General features: G+C 41.5%; 1 pseudogene; it reads right to left on the bottom strand.

Moving 5' to 3' along the window:
• Positions 1–1735: 1735 nt before the first annotated feature.
• On the bottom strand, positions 1736–6349 carry LOC145423341 (scavenger receptor cysteine-rich domain-containing group B protein pseudogene; annotated as a pseudogene).
• Positions 6350–12895: the final 6546 nt, after the last annotated feature.

The following is a 12895-nucleotide window of genomic DNA, read 5'->3' as shown; positions in this document are numbered from 1 at the left end:
ACCACTGAGCCAGACCTGTCCAGTTCCTGCACCAAATTTATATGATGGGGTAGCTTGTAGTGCAGACCCACAGTTTAACTGTCTGCAAACCACCTCGGCATCATTTAAGTCCCAGTTATAATCAGAGACTGTTCCCCAGACATTATCATGATAAACTTCAACTCTGCCAGAACATCGAGATGATCCAGAACCAGCTAATCTAATCAGATCTAAAAGGGAAAGAACATGAAAAACATTATAATAAAACCTTACATCAAAAAAGACTTAATGGAAGACACAAATGAACAGACTAACTGAATGTTTTCTCACCTGAACAGATGACAGCAGCATCCTGACCATGTTCACATCTGTTTGATCCAAATCCACTGTGCTGACACTCAGTTAGAGAACTTTCATTTCCTGAACAGGTCACATGATCAAGCCAGATCTGTCCAGTTCCTGCACCAAAGTGAGCTGAATGAGGAACTTCCAGTGCCGACCCACAGTTTAACTGTCTGCAAACCACCCCAGCATCATTTAAGTCCCAGCCATCATCACAGACTGTTCCCCAGCTGTTATTGTGGTAAACTTCAACTCTTCCAGAACATCGAGTCGATCCAGATCCAGTTAAAATGATGGACACAGCTGAAAACAAAATACAGAGAAGATATGAAGGGGACCAAAAATAGAATACTTTTAGTTTCCAGCCATAGATTCCAAGTTATAGCAGAACGATAAACTGAAAGGTGTAATACTGTCAGTCCACACAGCTTTAACACTAATAAAACAGTCTATAAAAAGTCCAATGGATTCACTCCTGACCTACAAAGACATTCAGCTCCAAAATTTGTATTATGACAAAGTTTGTGAGGACTGCAGAACATCCACATTAAGAAAGTTGAAGCAGGAGACTTTGTTTGAATTGCTTCAAGATCAAAACTTCAAGTTGCAGCCTTTATCAAATCTTTCAGGGGTATGGTCTCCCTTAAACACACACATACAGACTCACTCACAGACACACACACAGATGACAGGCTGACTTTCCCTCTGAAAAGATCTTCCATGTCCCGCTCATAAATGTTCATTTGAAACTATTAAAATGTTCCTTTAAGGTATTTAAAATGAAATCTGTCATCTTGTAAGTTATTAACAAGTAATGTATACATCTCTCTGGATCTGAGCCGCGTTTATAGAGAAAGATGCAAACGTTTTACCGCTTAAATATTCAACAGTTTGGTTCTTGCACAGATGACTTTGACTGTTCACACTGAATTTCATTATAAAACACACTAATAAGTGGAAGACGGAAGTCTAAAAAAAAAGGTTGTTTTTACAGTGTTTAACATTCATCAGATCATCAAAAGAATATCTCACCTGAACAGATGACAGCAGCATCCTGACCATGTTCACATGTGTTTGAACCAAATCCACTGTGTTGACACTCAGTTAGAGAACTTTCATTTCCTGAACAGGTCACATTGTCAAGCCAAATCTGTCCAGTTCCTGCACCAAAGTGAGCTGATTGAGGAACTTCCAGTGCCGACCCACAGTTTATCTGTCTGCAAACCACCCCAGCATCATTTAAGTCCCAGCCATCATCACAGACTGTTCCCCAGCTGTTATTGTGATAAACTTCAACTCTGCCAGAACATCGACTTGATCCAGATCCAGTTAATCTGATTGGACCTTTTAATGAAAAACATGTGACACAAACGATGTTTTAATATATGTCCCTTAAAGAAAACAAAGATATATATCACACAAAATACATTAACATGGAGTGTGTTCTATGCCAAAAAGTGATGTCACCTGAACAGATGACACCAGCATCAGAATAATGTCCATTGTAGTTGTAGTAGTAGTAGTTTCCCCATCCAGAGTGCTGACATTCAGTTAGAGAACTTTCATTTCCTGAACAGCTCACACCACTGAGCCAAATCTGACCAGTTCCTGCACCAAAGTAAGCTGATCGAGGAGCTTGTAGTGCAGACCCACAGTTTAACTGTCTGCAAACCACCTGAGCATCATTTAGGTCCCAGTTATAATCAGAGACTGTTCCCCAGACGTTATTGTGAAAGATTTCAACTCTGCCAGAACATCGGCTCGATCCAGAACCGGCCAACCTGATCAGATCTAAAAGGCAAAGAACATGAAAAGCAGTTAAATACAGCCTTACCTCAAAAATGACTATCTTGCAATATCATGTTGATCCAGCAGTTTTCACACCTGAACAGATGACAGCAGCATCCTGACCATGTTCACATGTGTTTGATCCAAATCCACTGTGTTGACAGTCAGTCAGAGAACTTTCATTTCCCGAACAGGTCACATCATCAAGCCAAATCTGTCCAGTTCCTGCACCAAAGTAAGCCGATCGAGGAGCTTGTAGTGCTGTCCCACAGTTTATCTGTCTGCAAACCACCTCAGCATCATTTAAGCCCCAGCCATCATCACAGACTGTTCCCCAGCTGTTATTGTGATAAACTTCAACCCTGCCAGAACATCGAGTCGATCCAGATCCAATTAATCTGATCACACCTTGTATATAAAAAGATATAACACAAACTATATTTCAATATACATCCCTTAAAGAAAATATAGATGCATAACAGTCAAAAACACAGTGACGTGCAGTATTAGGTCTTCGTATCGCAATTGATTTCTATAATTTATTCAATACCAATTCGATTCAATTTTGACTCAGAAAAATCAGAAATATTATAATTATCATGATCATCATTATCATGTACATAACTATATTTTTATATCTATGTATAAAAATAAAGGTGACAAGCATGGAAATTCGTAAGAGGTGTAAACACCACAGCAGATGTGTCACTGTACTGGGTCACGGACCCAGTGCTTTGTGTTTATTGGTGAACTGACAGTTCAGATTATTATTAGGAGTTATGGTTCTCTGGTTACGGTACATCCCTGGATTGTGGTTTCTGTTTTGTGTCATCTCTGTTCTTCAGGTTCCTAGATTTCCTTTATCTTTTTTCTTTTCTTTGTAGTGTGTAAAGTGTAAACAGCAGTAAATACTAAATATTGAATGCTGTTGTGCAGCACGCAGGACCGACAGCACACAATGTGCTTTGAAGTAGCAGTCAAGAAAGGTGTAGTTTATCTCTATGAACAGTGAACACCCAAGTGCACACCTGTGTGGATCAGCACGCTCATATTCAAAAGGTTTCCCCATGTAACGGTCTGCTAAAGGGTGTAGAGAGCCATAGCCCCACCCCCCAGGGCATGAAGCAGGCATGGAGGAGATCTAGGCTCCAGACATCCAGAGACCCCAGAGTGCGAGAGCCCAAGGAGGACCACCGGAGGGGCATCCGTGCCACCCTCCTGGGAAGAGCTGAGGAGAGCCCAAGATGAGGGGTCACCCAGTAGCCACGGAGCAGAAACCAGAGGGGGCTGCACTGGCGTGCCCGCCGGCTCTGCCGGCAGCCAGCTGTGCCTAAGTGAATCAAGCCTCAGGCCCAGAGGCCGGAGGCCCAACGGCCCCCTACGCCCCGGAAAAGGCCTGACCACGCAACAGTCGCCAGGCCCCGCCAAGTAGCCACCGGGTGTGAGCTGGTACATACCTGAGCGCCCAGCCCCAGACACCAAGAACCACCAACGCACCAACCCCTGAGGGCATCAGTCACCGGCAGGGAGTATGGTGAGGGGAGATAGGCCTCCACACTTTGGAGGGCCTGGGAGTTCCCAGAGAGGTGGAGTCTAAGATCCGACCTGACATATAGACACAGACAAACAGGCATACACAGACACAAACATGCATTCCCACCCTCATGCACACATATACAAATACTCAGCACTCACCCAATGTAAGGATATACATAAATGGACATGTACACACAATCACACTCCCCAAACATACTCTATACCCCAGGTCCAGGTATCCACGCCCCCAGAGGGGGAAACGGCACCTAGACCCAGGAGATGTTACCCTTTCCCCCGGGGTGGAGGCAAGCAGACCGCCCCAGGCTCCACAGCAGCAGGGAGGCCCAAGATCCCAAACGAACGGCCAATACCTCCTCCCAGCCCCCCTGCCCCGATGGCCAGCAGAGAATAGGGGTGTGTGAAGACCCCAAACCTCCCTCCTCTCGCTCATGTGTAGTGTTGCTGCGTGTTGTTCTAAAGTGCATTTGAAACACAGGAGAGCATGGTGCTGCTGCCAGAGATTAGCAGGTGTTAGCACGGTCCCTCCCGAGCCACAACCAGAGCCACTAACCAGGTTATGACCACAAACCCCAGGTTAAGCCCTCCAGGCAAAGGCGGGACCAAACCACAACCCCCCAGCCCCGCTATGTGATGGAGCCGATCACAGGAGCCCAGAGGGATTGATCTAATGTGGTGGCAGAGGCTGTCTCGAGACTAATGTGATCTATTAGATTGTTTCTATATTGGCTAGAATTAAGATTATTTTTATTTTTCCAGTTCATGAGGACCGTTTTCTTGGCAATGCATAGGGCAGTAAAAACATGTGGGCTGTATTAGTTTCTGTAGTGACATCATCCAATTTGCCCATCAAGCACACTAAAGGGGAGGTTGGAATTTTACATTTCAGACACTTTGATAAGTCTTTACATATCCCGCGCCAAAACTTCTGCACTGGTGGACAGAACCAAAGAGCGTGCATGTAATTGTCTGGTGTATTGCCTTGACAGTGTGAGCAGTTGTTGGAAGATGTAAAGCCCATCTGGAACATCCGATGACCTGTATAGTGCACTCTATGTAGTATTTTGTATTGTATTAATTGCAGACTGGGATTTCTAATCAATTTAAATGTTTTTAAGCAAACCTGAGACCAGAAGTTTTGGTCTAAGCTGACTGATAAATCTGCTTCCCACTTTGCAATAGGAAGAGATATTGATTCATCTATTTTAGAAAGTGTTCTGTATATTTTAGACAATAATTTGGGGGCACTTAAGAGTAATAAAATGTATCGCACTTGGTGGTGTTTGTAATTCAACTTGACTGAGGTTAAATTTCTTTTTTATTATGGATTTAATTTGTTGATATTCTAAAAATCTTTTCTTGTTGATCCCATATTGTATAACTAGTCTGTCAAATGGAATAAAGTCTGTTCCTTCTAATATATGTTCCAAGTATTTAATTACTTTACAACTCCATTCTGGAAAATTAATCATATTATTGTTTTGTAATATGTCAGGGTTATTCCAGATAGGTGTACATTTGCATGGGATTAATGAAGACTCCGTTATTTTTAGAAACTCTCACCATGCTGTCAGAGAAGAGCTGATGCTGACGCTTTTAAAGCATTCATGTCTTTTGATGTTTGAGCTGATAAATGGTAGGTCTGAAATCTCTAGATTATTGCATAGTGCCTGTTCAACCTCTAGCCAGGGCTCATCTAAGAAGGTATGTTTTAACCATCCTGAGATTAACTGAAGCCTGTTGGCTAGGAAGTATTGTTGAAAGTTTGGCACATCTAATCCTCCTTTATCCTTGGTTCTTTGTAGCGTTTTTAAACTGATACGTGGGGGTTTATGTTTCTAAAGGAATTTAGAAATATACGAATCCAGAGATCTGAATCAATCTTGTGATGGCTTGTTGGGGATCATTGAAAATAAGTAATTTATTTTTGGCAAGACCATCATTTTTATAGTGGCGACCCTTCCCATGAGTGATATGGGTAGAGATTTCCATCTAGTCAGATCACCTTCTACTTTCTTTAGAAGTGGGATGTGGTTTAATTTAGTTAAGTCTGAAAGCTTAGGAGAGACATTAATACCTAAATATTTAATATTTCCAGATTGTAGTGGGGCAGAAGAAGAATTATGGAAGGAGCAGTTAAAATCTACAGAAGAACTGTAGATTTTGATCTTGAAAACCAGTTTATTAGAGTAATTACCTCAGAAAGGTTGGTTTGTGAGCTTTGGAGAAAAAGCAACACATCATCCGCATAGAGACTGATTTTATGTTCTACGTTCTTACATTTTATGCCCTTAATTGTTGTAGCTTGTCTAAGTGCTGCTGCTAGTGGTTCGATAAAAATTGCAAAAAGTGAAGGGGAGAGTGGGCACCCCTTTCGGGTGCCCCTCAGGAGACAGGAGCTGGAGGATATCTGGTCATTTCTTCTAACACGAGCTGTTGGGGAATTATATATTCTTAGCCAGTTTATGAAAGAGTTTCCAAAGCTTTTAAAGTTGCAAATAAAAAATTCCAGTTAACCCTGTCAAACGCTTTCTTCATCTAGAGATAATATTGTGGTTAAAATGTTTTTACTGTATGAGTAGTCTATTAAATTAAGTAATCTATGTGTGTTTGTTGATGATTGCCTACCTTTTATGAAACCTGTTCCTAAGGTTCCTGTTTCCACATCGTAGTGTCTAGTCTGCATCTTGGTACTTTGTCTGAGTGTCCTTTTTTGCTTAGGTAGTCCTTCTCCATTGTTTATGGTTTCAGTTCTGGAATTCTGTTATCCCAGCTATGATTCCCTCCTATCTCTGATTCCCTTATTACACCAGCCCTGTGTTTTTCCCTGTCGTTCCTCAGTCGTCATATTTTGTCAGGTTATGTCATGCCACATCATGAAATCCCAGGTTTGATCATCCTTCCTAGTTTGAATTTAGCTTTTAATTCTTGTGCTCGTGTATTGTATTTCTAAGTTTGTTTTCTGCCAGTGAATAAAAACTGCCGCCTTCAAGTTAAATATTCCTTGTCTGAGTCCTTTGCGTCGGTCAAACCTCTGCCTGTCACACAGCTCACCATGACAAGATGCTTTTGTGTCAAAGTGACTGCAGCTAAAACACAGAAAAGCATGATTGGGATTTGGCTTGGCTTTTAATAGCAGATAACCTGTAAAAATACTCTGCAGTAGGTCAAAAACGGAAGAATACCACAAATAAACATATGAACATTACCTGATGCTGCTGAAGTGAAGCAGAGGAATTTTACAGAGGTTTATTAGAGACACAGCTGAACGTTTTGCACTTTGGCATATTTTTCAAAAGTTTACATTTCTCTGATTTTTAACAACCCACCCCTATGCAGTATGTTCCATATAAAAAAGTTTTGTCACCTGAACAGATGACACCAACATCATAAGAATGTCCATAGTAGTTGTAGTAGTTTCCCCATCCAGAGTGTTGACATTCAGTTAGAGAACTTTCATTTCCTGAACAGCTCACACCACTGAGCCAAATCTGTCCAGTTCCTGCACCAAATTGAACTGATTGAGGAACTTCCAGTGCCGACCCACAGTCTAACTGTCTGCAAACCACCTCAGCATCCTTTAAGTCCCAGTTATAATCAGAAACTGTTCCCCAGGTGTTATTGTAAAAGATTTCAACTCTGCCAGAGCATCGAGTCGATCCAGATCCAGTTAATCTGATTGTGGATGTACCTGAAAAAGCAAACCATAAAAAACCTAAAAATTACATACAGTAGGCTATAGCAACTGTTTTCTTTCTTTTTTTAAACTTTCTGAACCCATATATTGCTGAAAAATACTTTGTATACTTTGTTTCTTTCTACTAAAAAGACATCCTTAGCCTTAAGTTCCGCTGAATTATTTTTTAAGGAAACTAAAATTACACCGTAGCACCAAAAATTTACATGAAAAATGCAAGGTTTGATTTAGAAGATTGCACACTAAGTCACGGGCTGTATTAGAAAATGTAAGTGATGGTGGCATTTCTGTCTTGTTATCAAATATGTAAAAAAAACAAAAAAAACAAACATCAAAAATGAAACTTGATGATTTTGTAAATTGTAACAATGCTTTTTTTTGCTCACCAGGCAGCTGTGCGTGACAACCTGAAAAGTGGAAAAAGACAAAACCAGTTTAGAGCAGAAGATGTCTTGCACTTGTGAGAAAGCAAATATGTGAAACTTAACAGTAAAGTCTTTTTTTCATAATTCTTAAATCAAAATATTTTTCACGAAAAAATCTAAATCTGACAAACTCCATTTAATTTTAAACTGCAACCCTGGCATATCTGATAGGAATTTCGCACAGTTTTTCTAACCACCCATTACAAAAAATTGCCCGTAATAACATATTATTTAATAACTGATTAAACTCTTGAATACTGTTGAGATTAAATTATTTGAAGTACCTCAATTCTATGCTTTGGATTAACTAAAATGCCATATAACCATATAGTGTAGTATTAAGTGGACACAGCCCTGAAAAATAAAGGCATTAGACTACGTGTCCTTAGGGGGTAGATTCTCACCCACGCTTGCCTGGGGAAAAAAAAGTCGATAACAGGGCTCCATCTTCTAGTGGAAAGTTACTGAAGCACTGGTGTTTAGACTCGAATGAGAGAGCTAGCAATAACTGTTAGGGGTACACCCTCATTTTGAGGTCTGCTGCACTGTGTCATGCAGAACACCTCTCCCTTCTAGAAGTAATTGTGTAAGAGAAAAAAGTGTGAAATTGTCTACTGAGCAGTGTTTTGTCTTCCATCAGATGCCTATGACGAGTCAAAAGAACTTGGTGAAGTGTTGATATTTAACAATTGGGGGCTCGTCCGGGATTCCAATACTAGGCTAAGAAAGACAGATTAAGCGGTTTGGGGGGTCAACCAGCAAAGCGAACAGAGACCCTCATTCTCATTTTAAAATAAAGGTAAGCACCACCTGTTCAAAGTCAAAATCAAAGCTTGCATGTTGGAGCTTATCTAAATTGTCTGTTCGCTTAGTTGATGGAATTCTCAGAGTCAATTTGCTGCAGTAGACAAAGAGATGATGTGTGATCTGTCCCAGTGTGTTAGAGCAACTAAATTGTGGGTGTAATAAGCCAAGTAAAACTAATTGGCTGTTGTGGATAGTGACTGAAAAGAGTAAGAGTAATTATCCTTAGGCGTGGTGGCTCCACTTGCTTTGGACATGAGGCGAAACCCATGGGACCGGAATTAGGGTGGCAACCTGGGCAGGTGTGGACCCCCGAACAGCTAAATCGAGGTGAGGTATCATCGTCACAGTTGACGGCCTACACAAGAGCAGTCCAAAGTTTCTCCGCTGGCCAGATTCCGTGCGGGGAGCGGCGAGCCCATGCAGCGCCGTTAGATTGCGTGTGTGAATGTGAAAGAGCGAAAGGTTGCGTCTCGATTGAAATTGAGTAGTTAAATTCGCCACGGTTGACAGCATGTATGAGAGTAGGCCCGAGTTCTTTCACTGGATGGATCCCAAGCTAAGATCGTTGGCCCGCTCTAGTGCCTCTAGACTGTGTGCGTGTATAAAAAAGAAAAGTTAAAATTTCCTACAGTTGACAGTCTGCTTGACAGTGGGGCTAAGTTCTTTTGCTGGTTAGATTCCGAGCTGCGATAGCCCGCTGTAGTGCCTAAAGACTGTGTGGGTCAATTTTGGGTTAGTAAATTAGGCTTAAAGTTGAAACTTGCGTCTAAAACCGTGTGTTTGGGTGTGTGCAAAGTGAGATGCGCTCTGCAATAGTGTGTGAGCACTACAATAGTGCGGAGTTGATGTCTGCTGGCCATAAAGTGTAAAATTGACTGTGACTGTTTAGATTAAAAGGACTTTAAGAGTCTCATATGTTGTGACCTGTCTCACAGGAAAGTGAGTTATTTTGTGTTGTTAAATAGCAGCTGAAAAAAGAGGCAGGTTGGATTGGCATAGTAGATCTCCGCAGATGTGTGTGTGTGTGTGGAATAGAATGTGACAGGTATCGTGTCACATTCTAGGAGAGGAGAAGTGTGGAGTGAGCCAGACTGACAGAAGCCAGACTGACAGAAGGAGGAAGAGCAAACGGCCCAACTCAGAGGGGAGGAGCTGAGTGTGAGGTGGAACCAAGGAGGAGCTAGGAGAAGCAGTCTGTGTGACAGCGGGGGAAAAGTGCCTAAAACAGAGAGTCAAGAGCAAAAAAAAAAGGGGGGGGGGGGGGGATTATTATGAATTATGCACAAAAGCTGAAGCAGAACAGGATGAATTGGAAAAATATTTAAATTAGCAACAAAGAGAAATGTATTTCAAGAGTGTCAAATAACGAGGGATGAAATATTAAATAAATCTCTTAGTGTGTTAATACAGGTGACTACAGACCTGGATCAACCCCCTCCACGAGCACATCGGCCAGAACATAATGATAGATATAATAATTGGAACCACAACGAGGCCATGTTTTGACTGAAAATTCACAGCTTCACCTTCATGTATATGTTATTCTGAAAAGAAGCTTCAAGGACGGTCAATCTCTCCCTGAAAACAAGGGGCAGCTTCAGAGCAAAAGCATCAACGTTAAGAGTCAACACCAAGTGAACAGATAACAGCGCTGCCCTAAAACTTCAAAGGGTTCAGCAGCATGTACAAATACTATTGCAGATGGAAGCATGCGTTCTCTATCACAGGCTGAGAGGATCACCTGCAACATCATTGTGTGCGAATGGAGTTGAGAAGACGCTCTGAGTCTCACATTTGAAATGGCTAAGGAAGAAAAGAATGAAAGACATAAGACAAAGCTGAAGAGGAACGGCCCACTGGGCCTCTGACATGTCAACAGCCGAGAACTGCCGCAGATGTGGGGGAGGAGACAGCAGTTGTGAGGAGTGAGAAGAGAACATGGAGGAAAATGAAGGATGATGTTGTTAAAGTGAGAGAATATGAAAACTGTTGAAAAGTAAGGCAGATGGAGTTGTGGAGGATTGAGAAAGTGTCCAGATTATCACAATAAAATGGACAAAAAAAAGAGAGAGAGAGAAAGAGAGCACACACACAGACATGAAATGCTTTTTGGAGAGAATAGGGAGCTGGGGGAGACTGTTTCAATCCACAGCTCCACCTCCGCCTACTAACCATACATGCAAAGAAGACCAGCTTACACTCATGAACACGCCCATATCTCTCATTAATGCTAAAATAGACTCAACAGACACTTGCTATCAAACGCTGAGTCCACTGCTAATACGTAACTCTCTGGATTGCAGGACAACAGGTTGACATGTGTGAAAAGAAAAAAAAAGAAAAGGAGAAAAGAAAAGAGGAAAACTGGTATGACCAACTGGTAATTAGGTAATAAATGCACTTTCAACATAGTAAATTGTGAGATGGGAGGCAGGAGGAGGAGAGACCCGAGGCGTCCGAGTGTCAGGTGAACTGAACTTCAGGTAAGAAGTTATGACCTGCAGTCTATCTGGGTCAGATATAAACAATGTTTAGGTGGAGTTTATTTTCGTTGTGCTGACTTTTTACAGTCAGTTACAATAACTCGTACTGCGTACTAGCTAGCATGACGGAGTTTCTATACAGCTGGGTGGGTGCTATGATGTTATTGATAGTGAACTTTATTTAATTCATAAGGTTAGTTAGTAGAGTTTCGTAAAAAAACGAAATTGTCCTGTATTCAGAGAAAATATTACGCAAAGATTGTCCCAGACTTCAGCTAGAATGGAAAAAGACACAAAGCTGGATTTATTCTGTCTTTATGCTGAAGCTGCCTCTTCTTCTCTTATTCTCTCTCCCTCCTTCTCCTGTTGCTACTTCAATCATGCAACTGATCAATGATCAGCTGATCGGCTTTTCTCTCTTGTTTATTTATCACCCACTTTGCGCCAGAAGGAGGAAACCAGCAGATGTCAAGCTAAACAACAGCAGCACGTTTAAGCTTGATCAGCTGTTGTTAGAATTTATTTAATATTAATTTCTAGTACAGCTGATGTTTGCTGGAGCCACAGCTGTAAAGCTGCTGGTCATGATGTCGGTTTGAATATGTGGTAAGAGGGAAACATGAAGATGAAACCAGGAGATGTCCTTACTGAATCATCAGAGCTGAACAGGAATGGAGGAACAGGTTTACCTTTTAGGTGACATGAATGAGTTGAAGGGAAGTTATGAACTGTTTCTGAGAGACAAATAACACCAGGATCCTTTTCTAAGTAGCCGACAGCTGGTAACTGTGCAGGGGCGGATCTAGCAAAGTTTGGCCAGGGGGGCCAGGTAGGGCATTAACAGGGAAAGGGTGGCACAAAGAAATACTTTTCTTTCTTATTCTCATTTAAAATATCTAGCTTTTAATAAATACTTATCTGAATCTTACAACCAAAGTTTTTATCTGATATAAAATGTATAGAAATCATACATATACCAACAAGACTGTACATCACTGTCACAACAGCATTTGTTTTCATTCAAAGGCTTTATGGCTTTTCCTATAATACCTGGTGGGCCGGTCTCTAGTCTAATGCCCGGTTTTTTGTCCCAGTCCAGCCCTGGGTGGAACTATGCCAGCTGACCCCATACTCTCCAGAATTGTGGAGCACTTGTGGGCAACCAGTAAATATGATGTGGGGAAAATGAACAGAGGTAGTGACTCTCAAGTCTCAGTTCAGACCAGGTAAGCATCAGCAATTAAATAAAGCAAGGAGCAGTGACAATAGCACTGCCTGTTATGGTAGCGAGAGTTCTAGACCCTACATCATATTGTCTTATTAGGAGCGGAAGGTTTTATGGTTCATTTGGTGAGAGGAAAATAGTTTACGTTTGGGCGTGTCCTGAAATAGGCTTAATAGTTTATATATAACAGTGCACTTAGAAGGACCTGTCAGGCATCATTCTCCGGTGGTGATGTCTTGTTGATAATTGACTAATCATCTCTCTTTCTCTTTCTCTCTCTCTTTCTCTTTTAAGCAGGCTTGCAAGATTGGAATTAACAGTGCTGTAAAACATTTTCTTGAGAGCAAATATAAGGTGAGCTTCTCCAAATTACAATGGGCATTGGAGAAAGTTATCTATGTGGGACACGATTAGATGGTAAGTCCCTGCCTAAAAGGATTGCAGCGAGTCAGTCCAGTCCAAAACCATAAAGAATTGTTTTTTCTTTTAAAACTGATGACATCATCTTGTTGTTAATGGATACGCGAATATTTTGCGCGTGAGACTCCATTATCAGCAATACCTGGTATGGATGCGTGTCAATGAATACGTGTGA

Source organism: Astatotilapia calliptera, chromosome 3 (assembly GCF_964374335.1).
Source record: "Astatotilapia calliptera chromosome 3, fAstCal68.1, whole genome shotgun sequence".
Lineage (NCBI taxonomy): Eukaryota > Metazoa > Chordata > Actinopteri > Cichliformes > Cichlidae > Astatotilapia > Astatotilapia calliptera.
The sequence above is the reverse complement of the archived record's forward strand: the minus strand, read 5'-3'. Positions and strand labels throughout refer to the sequence as shown.